Source organism: Pezoporus flaviventris, unplaced genomic scaffold (genome assembly GCF_033815535.1).
Source record: "Pezoporus flaviventris isolate CSIRO_AGI_PZ_B2104156 unplaced genomic scaffold, CSIRO_AGI_Pfla_v1 ptg000035l, whole genome shotgun sequence".
In the NCBI taxonomy this organism is placed as follows: Eukaryota; Metazoa; Chordata; class Aves; order Psittaciformes; family Psittacidae; genus Pezoporus; species Pezoporus flaviventris.
In genome coordinates this window covers 9,320,509-9,335,125 of record NW_026892583.1, presented here as the reverse complement: position 1 = coordinate 9,335,125, position 14,617 = coordinate 9,320,509, and the positions used below count along the sequence as shown (strand labels likewise).

Below are 14,617 nucleotides of genomic sequence, written 5' to 3'. Positions count from 1 at the left end.
GGTGTTAAGATCAGTCCAGAACCATGTCCTCCAGGGAGCTGGCAGAGCCGGTCACTCAGGAGCAAGTATGTGGTATGAGAAGCAATGCTCCCTATGGCTCAGCATGCCTCATGCTTGTGCCCTGCTCAGGTTATTTATCTGAGTAACCTCTAAATTCACATTGACAAACCCAGTGGAGGTCTGCTGCACTGCTTCAGTCAGGGCTCACCTGGCAATTAAGCCTGGTGTTGCCTTGAGACAACTGTCCATGCTCTGCAGTTTCAGGGCAGTGCTTAGAAAAAGTCTGTACTGCCCAAGGGGAACCTAAGATTTCTAAGCATTTGACATCTTCCTTGGAGGGAAGAGTTGTGCTGGCTATGTGCAGCATTACAGATGCAAAGTCAGGCAGCCAAAGTGTAGAGGCCACTGGTCATAAGTGTTCATAGTGTCTGTTGTGCAACTTGGGTTCCTGTTCTGTTGGAGAGATCACAGAATCACAGGGTGGTTTAGGTAGGAGGGGACCGTAAAGCTCATCCAGTTCCAACCCCCTGCCATGGGCAAGGACACCTTCCACTAGACCAGGTTGCTCCAAGCCCCGTCCAACCTGGCCTTGGACACTTCCAGGGATGGGGCAGCCACAGCTTCTCTGGGCAACCTGTGCCAGTGTCTCACCACCCTGGTCTTCATTTCATATAGGCTGTGCTTGCTGAACCCAGTGTAGTTCTAGATGCACAATTATCAGTTCATGTTCCTATATACAGTAGAGACAGCTAGAAATCTGTACAGGGAGGCAGTCACTGCAAGAATAAAAATCCTTGTCTCTGCATTGCTGTGGTGCTGTGCCTGAGCCTGATTTTCCATCACTGGCCCATGGCAGCAGTTGGCTTTAGATGTCCCATGGTTCAGCGCCTTGGCATCACTCATGCATGCTTTCCTGCCTGTGCAGAACACCAGGGGTTGCTGAAGCAGATCAGTGTGAGGGATAGTCTTTATGCAAAATGATGGCATCTTTGCAGCTCCTTTTCCTCTTCTGTCTCCTGCTTGCTTCTTTACATATGGAAAAGAAAGCTATAGAAAAAAATAATTGTTTATGTATTTATTGTGTGAAGTTTGCAGCAGAATCGAACCCTCACATACTGACTCAAAGGGAGTGGTGCTGGATGTGCAGAGCAGAGCCCTGCGCTGTGCTGTGGAGGGAGTGGATGTAACACCTGGGGGTGATCTGGGAAATCATATTAAACATATAGATGCTGTTGGCAAAGGTGCTGAATGAGTTTTCTTCTGCCTGTCTGAGCTGTGGTCCAAGGCTTGCTGCCTCTGGCTCTCCATCTGCTGCATTTGAAGCAGTTTGAATGAGTTTGGGAAGATGAGGGATGGGCTCTGAATCCTGCACAGACCCCTGCAGCTGTGGACCTTTGTTTCCATTAGCAACAGTCCCTGTTCAGTGTTAAGGGAAATCCTGCTCCCATTTGTCATTCAGATGATTACTTTTTTTTTGCAAGTGTATCCCAGTAGGTACAACTGTTTGCAGTGTCATGAATGTCTTGGCATGAGATGCTGTAGTCCTTTTTTGTAGTGTATCCTTGAAGATCTAGAGCAGGGAGAGCTACACAACACACTGCCGCATGGGGCCCTTTTGTATGTAGATCCTCTTACTTACTAATGGGATTTAGACTTCTATCTAACTAACCTGAACACTTGCCTTAAGGTAAAGCAGTCTTTTATACCCTGGAAAAGCATTTCATTAAATGAAGTGGCAAGCAGGTGAAGGCTTTACATACCATGTTGTCTGTACTGTCAATGCAGAGTATTGTAAAAATTGTGTGTAGCCCTGTGGCAGGGACCAGGTTCTCCTTGAAAGGCTTCACTTAATCCAGTGGCAGTGGAACACGTTTTTAGGTCTCTTGCAGGTGCTTTTGTCAAAGCACGAAAAGGAGTAAAGGGAAGAGAAGATGGGATGATACAGGCACAATGACATGCACTAACAGTGTTGTGGAGGACGTCCTGCCTTCAAACTTCAGGTTAGATGGACCACTGAGGTCCTTTCTTCAAGGGCTGAGGTACAGGAGATATGAGGTACATATCTCCTAAAGAATACCAGTATTGTTAGGGAGGGTAGTGCTTTTCTTTACAGTTTGCTTAGCTACGTATATACCTAGGAAACTTAATTCTTTAAAAAATGCTGGCAGGTGAACAGGTTAGTTCCCTGAAGTCCATTGATGTATGGATATTGAGTTAAAAGTCATCAGTAATAGGAGAGAGATGTGGGATAAGATTAAAACGTGTGTGTATGTATATGACAAAACCACTATATAGAATCATAGAATAGTTCGGGTTGGAAAGGACCTTAAGATCATCTAGTTCCAACCCCTTGCCATGGGCAGGGATGCCTCACACTAAACCATGTCACCCAAGGCTCTGTCCAACCTGTCCTTGAACACAACCAGGGATGGAGCATTCACAACTTCCTTGGGCAACCCATTCCAGTGCTTCACCACCCTAAAAGGAAAGAATTTCCTCCTTATATCCAATCTAAACTTCCCCTGTTTAAGTTTTAACCCATTACCCCTTGTCCTATCACTACAGTCCCTAATGAGGAGTCCCTCCCCAGCATCCTCATAGGCCCCCTTCAGATATTGGAAGGTCTCCACGCAGCCTTCTCTTCTCCAGGCTGAACAGCCCCAACTTTCTCAGCCTATCTTCATACAGGAGGTGCTCCAGTCCCCTCATCACCCTTGTGGCCCTCCTCTGCACTTGTTCCAACAGTTCCATGTCCTTTTTATGTTGAGGACACCAGAACTGTACACAATGCTCCAAGTGAGGTCTCCTGAGAGCAGAGGGGCAGGATCACCTCCTTCAACCTGCTGGTCATGCTCCTTTTGATGCAACCCAGAATAAGATTGGCTTTCTGGGCTGTGAGCGGACGCTGAAGCCGGCTCATGTTCATTTTCTCATTGACCAACACCCCTAAGTCCTTCTCCACAGGGCTGCTCTGAATCTCTTTTCTGCCCAACCTGTAGCTGTGCCTATCTATATCTAAAACTGTCTTGTATTTATAAGATTGTAGTACTGAGTGTTGGTTTGGAGAAGATGCATCAGGAAGTCAGATCATGTTCCCTCTTGGGCACCAGAGGAAGATCACTTAGGCTGAGTCTGGGAAAGCAGCTTCTTTCAGGCTTCGTGTGTATCCACCAAGATGTGGTTCCTTCATTGGCTGATTCAGAGCTGACTTGTTGCCCCATGGAGGAACCTTCCCCTTCCTGAGCAAAGAGGATATCAGTGTAGTTTTAACAGGGATGTCATGTTTGCTTTCAGCTGTGCACACAGAATAGTTTGGGTTGGAAAGTACCTTAACATTATCTAGTTCCAACCTCCCTGCCATGGTCAGGGACACCTCATACTAGATCATAACCCAAGGCTTCATCCAACCTGGCCTCAAACAGTCAGAGATGGAGCATTTGCCACTTCTTTGGGCAACCTGTGCAAGTGCCTCACCACCCTCACAGTAAAGAACTTCTTCCTTTTATCTAACCTAAACTTCCCTGCACATCTTGTGGCATGCCTTGCCTGTGCTCCTAACTCCCTGCTTTGCATGGAGACCTGCATCTGAGCAAAACTTCTGCCAGTCCCCTTGGGACCCAGATTTCCCTTTCTTCCTTTGAACCCATCCTCATTCATACACTTCATGGCCATGCTGATATCTTACTCTCTCCCGTGCTGTGGTCTCCCCTGAGGATTTTGGGTCTCTCTGGAGAGAGACCCAGTATGGTCTTCTGCTTTGATGAATCTACTGTGGAAGTAAAGGAGTGTTTGGGCATTCTCTGTGGGTCCAAGGTAGCTTCAGAATGTCAGGATCCAGCTCCTGCTGATTTTATTCCCTTGCTTGTGGCAGTTACAGACTGAGGTGTCCCACAGCTTGATGAGATACTTGGTCTGGTCTTGGCTTTTGCCCTGCTGTTGCTAAATATATCCCTAATGGCTTTGGCTGTGCAGAGCTTTCTTGTGAGCAGTTTTACTTCCTCAAAATAAGCCTAAAGGGGTAAAAACATGTTTTGCAATGGGATTTCCCCTTCCCCTACAGCGACAGCTTGCGGGGAGGCAGTATCCCAGGGGAAGAGTACAGCAGAACCTGCTGACTGCAAAGGGTATTCTGGATATTTTTACATCTTTTTATAGTGTCCCCTTTGCTACAAAGGCTGTGCAGTGCTGTGCCAGGCTGCATCTCCTACACTTGTGTGATGGGGAAGGGAGGAGGAGCGAGTGGTGCTCATGTGCAAGGACTTGTCACAAATGTACCAGAGCTCTTTCTGTTGTATAAATTATATAGGTACATGCTCTGAGATGGGCACCTTATGAGGTTTCCCAGATGGCACTGGGTCCTGCATACAACTATAGCTTGGGGAAGGAGGGCTTTTCTATGTTCTGTGCAGTGTGTGCAAGGCTCATGAGGAATCTGGTGTTGTAAATGTCATTGTGCAATGTCTCTGACTTGTTCAGGGTCTAGGGTGTTGCAGGAGCTTTGCAGCTTTGTGCCTTTGCATGTGTCAAATGAGTGCTATGAGAGAGAATTTCATTACTATGCGTCATTAATTGCTTACTCGTGATGTAGCATGATATAAATGTTATAACTACATGAATATGTTGTTTTCCCCTGTATTGCTGGCTTTGGTAGGTAGGTCTTGTGGAATTATGTTTGAGACATATTTCTTTATCACAGGGAAATAGCTTTCATTTTGTGTGAATTGAATAAAAATGTGCAAAATGACATCATGCTGCTTAAGCAAATGGCAACAGCAAAAGTTGAACTAGTTCAGCGCATTGGCTTTTTATAGCACATGAATGAAATTGCTCACTAGAGCAGCTGTGAGTTAAACAGTTCTTAACCATACATATTTCAGGTAAATCAGTTCTGAAAAGTCCTTTTTTAAATCTTCTGGGAGAGAGAGAGAAAGGAAAAAAAAAGTCAAATTGAAGATTATTTTAAGGCACATTGTTTCTTGCTATGGAGTGCAGTGCAGAGCTGTGAAGCTCGGGAGACTGAATGTTAAAATTACCATCCTTTTACATAAGCGCTAAATAAAGAATATAATCAAGACTTCACAGGAAAATAGTTCAGATCATCAGTCGGAGTGCAAGAGTTACTTTGAACTTCCACAGACGCTTGGCTGTCTAAACACAACGTGGTTGTACTCTGTATGTGTGCCCTGCTTCTTCTAGGGCACCCATGATCCTTACAGCAAACCCACCTCTTCCTCCTGCCAGGCTCTTTCAGGAGGTCTTCTAATTCTTTCTAGTAAATAACTTGCCTTTGCATTTAAAGCAGTTATGAATGGGATGATTGTGCAGGAAGCACAGGTTTACTTACCCAGGACAGGAAAGCTTTAATTCCCTTAGCCGTGCCCGTATTGGCAGCATGTTTCTTTGGCCGTGGGAGATATGAATCCATGGAAGAGCTTAAAGGTAGAGGTCAGCACTCTCAACCTTCAAGGTCATCCTGAAGTCCAGGCTCTCAGACCTGGATCTGTTGCAGACCCCAGAGAAGCTCACCCAAAGGTGACATCTACACCTGCTAATTCTGCTTTGTCCTCCTACCCTGTAGCCAGAGTGGGTTGGAGGACAGTTGAACACCTAGTGTGGCTGATCATTATAGAATCATAGAGTGGTTTGTGTTGGAAGGGACCTTAAACATTATCCAGTTCCCACCCCCCTTTTATGGGCAGGGACACCTTCCACTAGACCAGGTTGCTCCAAGCCCCATGCAGCCTGGCCTTGAACACTGCCAGGGATGGGGCAGCCACAGCTTCTCTGGGCAACCTGTGCCAGTGCCCCAGCACCCTCACAGGGAAGAACTTCTTCCTAATATCTAATCTATATTTATACTCTTTCAGTTTAAATCCTTTCCCCTTTGTCTTCTCCCTACATGCCCTTGTAAAAAGTGATGACAGCATAATCTCTTCCAGGGCTGTGCAGAAATGTGCTGAGGTTGAACAGCTTTAGATTGTTTCTTATGGTTGTTGCTCATATGTATTACAGGAAACATCACACCTGTACAAGGGGGTCTCTTCTATGCTAACGTGCAACTTGTAGAGCAGGAGTTGTGACTTAACTCTAACCAAGGACATGAGCGTGAGAAAGTCTGACCTAAAGAGGCCAATGTCCAGGGTCTTCTCACAGAAGCTTGTGGCAGATGACTGCAGAGTGTAAGGTCTGTTCTGGAAATGGTGCTTCCCTCAGTGTGGCCTCCTGACTTCTGCCATCTCCTAAAGATTCCCTGAAATGGAAATCGCACACATGCCTGTATGGTTTTAAGAGTCTAAAATGAATTGTGAGCATTTGAATAAGACTGCATTCTTCAGCAGATATCCATATTCTGGTAAAGAAAAAGAAAACAACACAAAAAACCCCAAACAAACAAACAAACAAACAAAACCCAACAAAAAAAAACAACAAAAACCACATTCCTTGACCTTAAGGTTGAAGCAACATGTGAAATCCACTGATTATTTCCAAAGCGACATGGAAGAGTTTAAAAATTCATACCTGGTTCTAAGGGGTGATCCTTAGAACCTGGTTCTAAGGTTCTAAGATCTAGATCCTGATTCTAAGGGGTGATCCTACAGTCGTAGGTAGAAAGCCCCTATGAAGCAGAGTGGTGTCTTGAAGTACATTTCTGTAGTTCTTTATACATTTGTAAATGGCTTTAAACTGACAGTAGATTTAGATTAGATAAAAGGAAGAAGTTCTTCCCTGTGAGGGTGGTGAGACATGGGCACAGGTTGCCCAAAGAAGCTGTGGCTGACCCATAAAGTGTTCAAGTGCTCAAGACAAGGTTGGACAGGGCTTGGAGCAACCTGGTCTAGTGAAAGGTGTCCCTGCCTGTGGCATGAGGGTTTGGAACTAGATGGTCTTTAAAAATCACTTCCAACCCAAACCATTCTGTACTCTGTGATTTCTAGGTTTAGATTTGAATAATCCAAGTGATTCTTTTTCAGTTAGTTGCATTACATTTTTATCAAGTGGTGAAGGGATGGAGGAAGACTCCTAATAGCTCACAGGCTTTGTGTCTGTGTATGTCCCAGCTCCTAAACACAAGTTCTGAAGTTGTTGATAGTCTTTGCAAAGTGCCTTGGAGCCTGGGGAGGAAAAATAAATGAGTAGTTATTGCTGGTGATAACTTCAAGGAATTTATTGAATGGCTAACAGTATTTTTCCTCTTTTCCTTAGGACCCTGTCAGCTCCAATTGGAAAGCTCAGGGTGGGGGCACAGATAACATCTGAGCTTTTGGCTGCTCTTAAAGCAAATTTATGGTTCTCATGATAGTACAGAAGAGCTTGACAATGTGACTCTTACAGGTTTGAAAAGCAATAACTTTGAATTTACTTCTAAGAACTCTTGATGTGCTGACTTTTCCAATGGGTTCAGTATTGTTCAGGAAGTGCAGTTAAGGGAGTTGGTGAGAGCTTGAGGTCAAAAGAAATAGCTGGGAAAAAGCTGGAAATCAAAATGTCTGGAGGAGCAAGGAATAAAATCCTGAGAAGAGTGTAGAAGCAGGCTCAGCAGAGACCCTGCTCTGGCTGAGTGTGATTGCTGGAATCCTCCCTGGGGGTAAATGATTTCTGAAAGGACAGTGCAGGTGAGGAAATGAGGCAAAGCTTCTGAAATACCAAAAGCAGCAAAGCCAAGTGAGCCAAGGATCAGATGGCCATTGCAAACAAAATACACGTCCCAAACACAAGCAGAGTGTAAAAAGCCTTTGGTAGTGGGTGGACCAGAAGGTCCACATCTCAGCACCATGCTGTACTTGGAGCAAATGCAGGAAAATGCAGTTTTAGGGTATTGCATGCTTTTTCTTTATTTTTTTTGTGTGGAAAGAATTGTGCAATGAGAGCTAAGAACACTGGCAGCTTTGGATGATTCCTCTCTAGAACTGAAGAGCAGTGAGTCAATGTGAAAAGTAATTATGACATTAGATGACCAGTGACAGAATTTGTTTTCCCGCCTACAAGCTTCCATGGTTTTCCATAGCTGCTCTTCTCCTGAATATCACACTGTGGTGGGAGCTCTGATGCCATTTTTCAGCATCCTATCTTCACTTTTTGAATCATTGTTGTGGTTTTCTATAACTTTCATCAGGGCATTCACTTGCCTCCTGGCATATGGAGTAACTGGAGACATTTTGATAATCATGACGGGGAGAATTATTTTCTTGAAATAGAAGTGTTGACGTCTGCTTCAGAAAATAACAAATGTTCAACCAGATAAACTCATTAAATACCCCTTGAGTGCCCTGACAAAACTATAATTGCACATCTTGCCTGACATCCTGAGCTTGCATGCAAGGATCGCTAATTATTCTGCAGTTTTCACTCTTAGATGAGTACCACAGTAATGAATATTTATCAAAAGGTTCCCAGTGGTTTGTCTGTGAGGGGTTTGATCATGACAGTCTCACGCTATTGGTATGTGAAACAAATGCCCAGTGTACTTACAGAGGTGCTGGCAATCACTCCAGCACTGAAATGGTGATTTTCTAGGATACCCGTCCTTAAAGGTCCTGCTTGAGATTGTGGTCCCAGCAGTTTTAACAGTGCTTATATACCAACCTAAAGGCAGTCCTTATTTGTTTTATATACACACACGCATGTATATATGTATTGTGTAGCTTATGTACTACAAATACATAATTCATATACAAAGGCATTAAACAGAAATATAGATAGGAGAAGGTTTAGAAAATTTTGCTGCCTTCATTTAGAGCTGGCTGTAAGGTCAGAGTTCAGCTCTCATTTTATTTCACATGAAAATAGCTCCTGGCTAGAGGAGAATTGGGGAAATAACTTGGAGAACTGAAAGAGTTCCCTTCAGTTAGTGTCTTACTAAATGTTTTTGTTGTGTCTCTGTATTACTTTTTTTTAATATTTAATGAAGAGATTAAAGCAGAGCACAAGAAGATACATATTTAGGGTCTGGGTAAGAGGATCTAAAATGGTAATGTTTCAACAAAATCAAAAAGCCAGTGGTAACAACAAATACTATTTCAGTTCAGCTTACCCTAAATCATTCCCTCCCTCCCCCCCAGTTTGGCAAGTGAACCAACAAAATCAATATTTGCCCAGCTCTAGAACTGGGTCAAAAAGAGATTAAATTATTTCTCTGACATACAGTCACTAGCGCCGCTAGGAGCTGAATGTTCCTGCTGAGCCAACCCATCTCCTCCTGGATAACTTGTTACATTTTATGTACCTAGAATTGAGGGCTGCAGTAGTGGAAGGGGAGATTTGTATTTATTTTTCCCTTTACACATAATTAAAAAATAAGTCTGGGTGAGGAATTAGAGAAGAGGAAGAAGCTCTTCCCTGTGAGAGTGGTGAGGCACTGGCACAGGTTGCCCAGAGAAGTTGTGGCTTCCCCCATCCAGTGTTCAAAACCAGTTTGAACATGGGTTTGAGCAATCTGGTCTAGTGGAGGATGTCCCTGCTGGTGGCAGGGGGCTTGGAACTGCATAATTTTTAAGGTCCCTTCCAACCCAAACCATTCTATGAACCTGGTGTGTGTGGCTGCGGGTCAGAACAAGCAGGCCTATTCCAGAGCTGTTGGTACTTAGCACCTATGCCTGAAGTAACACCACTGTGCCTCTTCACAGTTTATCTCCATATTTTCATTTGTTCATTTCCATAGCTGTAACACTTCAAATATAAGGCTGTCTGTGTGAATAACTTTAAGACTAATTGTCTGAATATTTCGCATTCTAAATAAGGGTTTTTGCAGCCTGAAAATGTGCAACCCTGTATTTGTCTTTGTGGGGAAAACAGCACCGAGGCACAAACCTATTAAACAACTATTTAAAGCAGAAGTCTGCTTTGTGTTGGGAGGTGCTGCTGTGTGCGTGGGGCTGTGCTTTGTATGGAGCAGGAGGTGGCAATTAACAGCTGAATTTTCACATGTAGGGAAAGAACAGGGTGAAGGTTTGTCTACACTTCAGGTTTGGCATAACCATGGATTTGCTCAAAGCTTTCACTGTTTCTTTCAGATAAGCAAAACAAATGGGGCTATCTGAAAAAAACAGGAAGGCTTTATTAGGAGCTCTTCCTTGTTAGGAGTTTATAGAGAGGCTGTTTTTGTGTGTGTGTTTTTTTTTTATTTAATAATCCTATATTTTCTTGGGTATTTTGTGTTTTGCATTGTGTGGCTATGGCTGACTTGTGACAGTGGCAACGAAAAAAACCCAACTTGCCATTCAGCTCTGTGGGTGGATAATGTGAATATATAATTGCCCACTTGGCATGTTGCATTCCTGTCCTCTCTCAGTGACAGATGAGACATTGGTCAGCACCGCTTGGCTGTTGCACATCAGGACTAAACCCAGTTATCTTTGGTATGAGCCCATTAACTTTTGAACAATCACAGGTGCTGACTGGACTACAAGTAATCCAGCTTTAACCCTTCAGTTGGGTCTGGTGGAGCCTTATCTTTGCTTGGAAACATGCCCTAACATCCATACTGAGAGAACAGATTTTCTGTTTCATCATTGGTGTTGCTGGGCTTGGCAATTTCTGTTTGATAGAGGAGCATCCACAAGTATGTGGTTGTCCTCAAAATCATCAACATGGCTTCAGCCTCTTCTGCAGTAATTACAGTCAGGACAGCACTCTGGCATCATGGGGTTTAAAAGTGTGTGTGTTTAAACTTTTTCCTTGTCTGTTTATGTGTATGCCCTTCCCCTTTGGAGCTGAGGACTTCCTGAGACCTGTGTTTTTCCTAATTGCATCTCTGCAAGGTGAGATAGTATGTGTGTGTGCACATGCACATGGGAACTTACCCACTTCCAAACTCTGACAACTCCTGCAGTAAAGCTGAAGAGTTTGAAGTTGGGGAAAGGAAGCTTGTTCAAGCAGCCTTGGATCAAGCCCTCCAACTTCATACTACTCTAGTCTTCAGTTAAGTACAAATTGCATTCTCCAGATCTCCATTCATCCACACAGAGCAGGCATATTGTTCAGTACATTCTTTTCCCTTCATTCTGTGGTATTTTCTCTATTAAGTGTTAACAGAAAATGAAAAAGATGCTTGATCCAGGTTGTTTGCACTTCATTGCATCATTAGTAGTGCAATAAATAATGTGGTGGCACTGGAGTGGTGGTTGGGCAGGAACCCAGCCAGCCATGTAGCCACAGGTGCCCCTTGCTATCCAGACACACCACCAGCAGCACCATGATGCTGCTCAGAATATGCAACTGCTAATTTCTGAATCTTATCACCATAGGATCCAGCTGCTCATTAATGACTTGTGGAGGAGGAAAAAAAAAACCCCAGCAACCTCCTAAGAGCTGCATCTGCAATTCTGGTTGTGCTTAACCTCCACGTGTAACACCTTGTGTCTCTCTTCCTGGGTTTTGGAGGCACTAATTTGTCGCTGCTGCTGGTGACAGCCATAAAATCACCTGCCAGCAGACAGTGCTGCAGGGTGGTAATGTTATTCCCCTGAACAACAAATAGATAAAACCAAATACTAGGCAAGTAACTGTTAATTTAGGGTATGTGAACATTCATCAGAGCTACAGAAGCAGCTGCTATCATCTAATTTTTCATAATGCTTATATTAATGGTGGTAGAAGGGCTGCGAGGTCCCTCTGGGGAGACAGTGGGGAAGTTGCACACCTATTAGCAGGTCCAGGTAGTGGAGGACCCCCACTCTATTATCACCAGGACTGGAGCATGGTGATGTGATGCTGGTGTGTGTTTCTGTGTGTCCCTGTGTGTAGTGAACATGAGGGGCTCAGCCAGGTCCTATTGACTTGTGTGTGTTGGGTTGGACCTTCTGCAGGTGGTTCTGAACTCTACCAAGAAGTTGTTTTAGGCTACTATGGCTGTTTGCTTCTCGTGTTGACTTGGCAGGCTCCAATGATGGGAATGCTTGATTAGTATTCAGTGCCCAATTAGAGGTCAGAGTTGTTGAATTTAAATATGCTGGGATTTTAAGACTTTATTTCATTTTTCACTGTGATAACAGTTGCTAAATATTATTCCTACAATTTTCGTGTCTGTGAGAAATAAATTCTCAGTATACACAGCAAGCCACAAATACACAGCAAAAGACATTTTTACACATTTGGAGGTTGCAGACCTCATATGTAAGATAACAGCAGCCCATGCACAAACACATGGTTTGATGGCTACCGTCTAAGCAAGTGGTACCAATTTAATATGCGAATGAGTAAATGCTCCCAGGTCCTCTTAGGTTATCTCTCTGCACATCTGCAGCCACTCCCTGTAATCCCATTTAATCTCTGAGCATAGAGAATGGTATAAATTGAAATGATTGCCCTGTCCAGCAAGTGTGGGTTTTTTTGTTTCCTTTGGAAATAAATATTTTTTTTAATGCTCTTTATGGGTTGTACCTAAAACTGGCTCCATCCATCATGTTAGTGCCTAAAAAGTTTCAAATCTCTGAAATCAGCTCTTCCATAGACTCTCTCCTGCTCCTAGGTAGGGTCTGGGTGTTAATTGCAGCCAGAGATGGCTTCAGTACCTAACATGTGCCCGGCCTCTGATGTGGCAGGTTGACTCTGATGGTTCCTTAAGAAACATAGAATCATAGAATAGTTAGGGTTGGAAAAGACCTTAAGATCATCAAGTTCCAACCCCCCTGCCATGGGCAGGGACACCTCACACTAAACCATGTCACCCAAGGCTCTGTCCAGCCTGGCCTTGAGCACCTCCAGGGATGGAGCATTCACAACTTTCCTGGGCAACCCATTCCAGTGCCTCACCACCCTAACAGGAAAGAATTTCTTCAGTATATCCAATCTAAACTTCCCCTGTTTAAGTTTTAACCCCTTACCCCCTGTCCTATCACTACAGTCCCTGATTAATAGTTCCTCCCCAGCATCCTTACAAGCCCCCTTCAGATACTGGAAGGCTGCTATGAGGTCTCCACACAGCCTTCTCCACACTCAACAGCCCCAGCTTTCTCAGCCTGTCTTCATACGGGAGGTGCTCCAGTCCCCTGATCATCCTTGTGAATGCAGTGAACATGGAGTCCATCTTGCTTTTTCCAGAGTAGGATTTTGGTTGTTCTTTTTATGTGGTGGAAAGCAGATGCCATCTCATTTGCCTTTGCCATTAATATGATGGCCTTTCTGGCCACATATTTTGCTAGTGCTGACAGCTCTGTGAGTGGGTTTGGTGCTCTCCCAGAGCATCTCCCCAGGCATGGGGGAGCTGGAAACAGCAAACTTGCAAGAGCTGAAAAATTTACACTTCAAAAGCATGATGCCCACTCTAAAGGAATGTGAAAACCAATGCGAACATCTTGCAAAAAGTCTCTCAGCCTAATTAGGATAATTGAAACACTTGTATCTTCACTAAAATATATTGTGGGGTTAATGAGTGAGGTTTATAACTCTAAATGTGGGTATAACATCTTTTGTCATGTGCGATGGGCTGACTGGTCTGCTGGTCCACAAGAGGAAGTTCAGTAATCTTGACTATTCATCACATTGCCACCACTTCCTGCTTCTTCTGAGCCCCGATGTGATTTGGAAGCTGCTGTCTGGGGGATGCGGAGCAGGGCTGTCCCACGAAGCTGTGGCCATGAGAAAGGAAAATATTCTTTAGAAATTGCCTGTAACTCTGTAGCTGTAACTCTGATGCAAGTGGGAGCTGCTTCATAATCTTCCTTGAGCTGACTCTAGAATGACTTTTTCCTTAACTCCAGGCTATGAAAGAGCAGTGAAACCCCCCAAAATAACCTGCTAGTGCAATCTTCTTTCCCCTAATTTAAAACAGTAATTTTCCTCCAAACTTGGCTTTTACATGAAGCTTATGTTGGCTACTACTAATGTCTGTGACAAGGAGAACTTTAAAGAGGGCAGAAAATGGGAGGAGGTGATGGGCATCTCTGGAGAACAGAGGTCCATAAATGCAGGGGAGGGCATTGAAGTGCTGACAAATACTCACAAGCAGCTGTGTTTAGTTCAGGAAGCATTGACACAGGGTTTGAGATGCTGCAGGAGCTCCTCAGTGTGTGAGCACTTTAATTCACTGTACAGCTGTGTCTTTCCAGGTAGTTTCTGTGTGTGTGGCTGAAGGCTGAGGCTTGCTCATCTCTGTGGTCCAGCAGGAATGTGGTGGAGTTACAGAACTGTAAATCATAGAATTAACTAGGTTGGAAACTACCTTTATGATCATGAAGTCCAACCATATATAATCAGAGGTGCTCAAAAAAAATGGGAAAAATCACTAGGTTTCTTTTTATGAAAGCTTTCCCCCCCACTGCCGTCATTCTTGAAAAGAGTAGATGTTTTTATTCATATTCCTGGAAAATGAAATTAAACTGGGATTAGGAGAGAGACTGACTAAAAATGACTCATATAGATGTGTGCCATTGAAATTATGGATATTTGTAAGTGATAATTGTAAATTATAATTGTAAATTATAACCAAAAAAATCTACTTTATTCATTGTAAGCTCTATTTTGCATATATCAGTAGACCCTTCCCTTTACATAACCTTTATGGAGCACACAGTCAGTGAAACAGTGAGAAGATGGTAGTGCATACAGGACCTGCATCATACATACCTCTATATGCAAGCTCACCACATCATTTATTCTGATATTTGCATGTGCTTAAAAA

At 43.8% G+C, this 14,617-nt stretch overlaps 1 protein-coding gene across 1 annotated transcript in view; it reads left to right on the top strand.

Annotated features, from left to right (window-relative positions):
- MDGA2 (MAM domain containing glycosylphosphatidylinositol anchor 2) overlaps positions 1–14,617 on the top strand; it is a 378,145-nt gene that overhangs the window by 22,256 nt on the left and 341,272 nt on the right. The window lies entirely within an intron of this gene.